Source organism: Fulmarus glacialis, unplaced genomic scaffold (assembly GCF_000690835.1).
Source record: "Fulmarus glacialis isolate BGI_N327 unplaced genomic scaffold, ASM69083v1 scaffold15909, whole genome shotgun sequence".
NCBI classification, from domain to species: domain Eukaryota; kingdom Metazoa; phylum Chordata; class Aves; order Procellariiformes; family Procellariidae; genus Fulmarus; species Fulmarus glacialis.
In genome coordinates, this window is record NW_009232745.1 from 4,933 (window position 1) to 5,298 (window position 366).

The window sequence follows — 366 nt, forward strand, 5'->3', positions numbered from 1 at the left end:
TAGGGAGAATCGGGATCCTAGGGGGGTGGATCAGGATCTTAGGGGGGATCAGGATCCCACGGGGGCGGATCAGGCTCCTATGGCAGACCGGGATCCTACGGGGGTGGATCAGGCTCCTATGGAGGATTGGGATCCTACGGGAGCGGATCAGGCTCCTATGGCAGACCGGGATCCTACGGGGGTGGATCAAGCTCCTACGGAGGATCGGGATCCTACGGGGGCGGATCAGGATCTTATGGAGGATTGGGATCCTATGGGGGTGGATCGGGATCTTACGGGGGATCGGGATCCTACGGGGGTACCCGGCGTCCCGGGTACAAGAACCCTGGGATCCCCTTCATACCGGGGCTGCGGGATCCCGCCCGG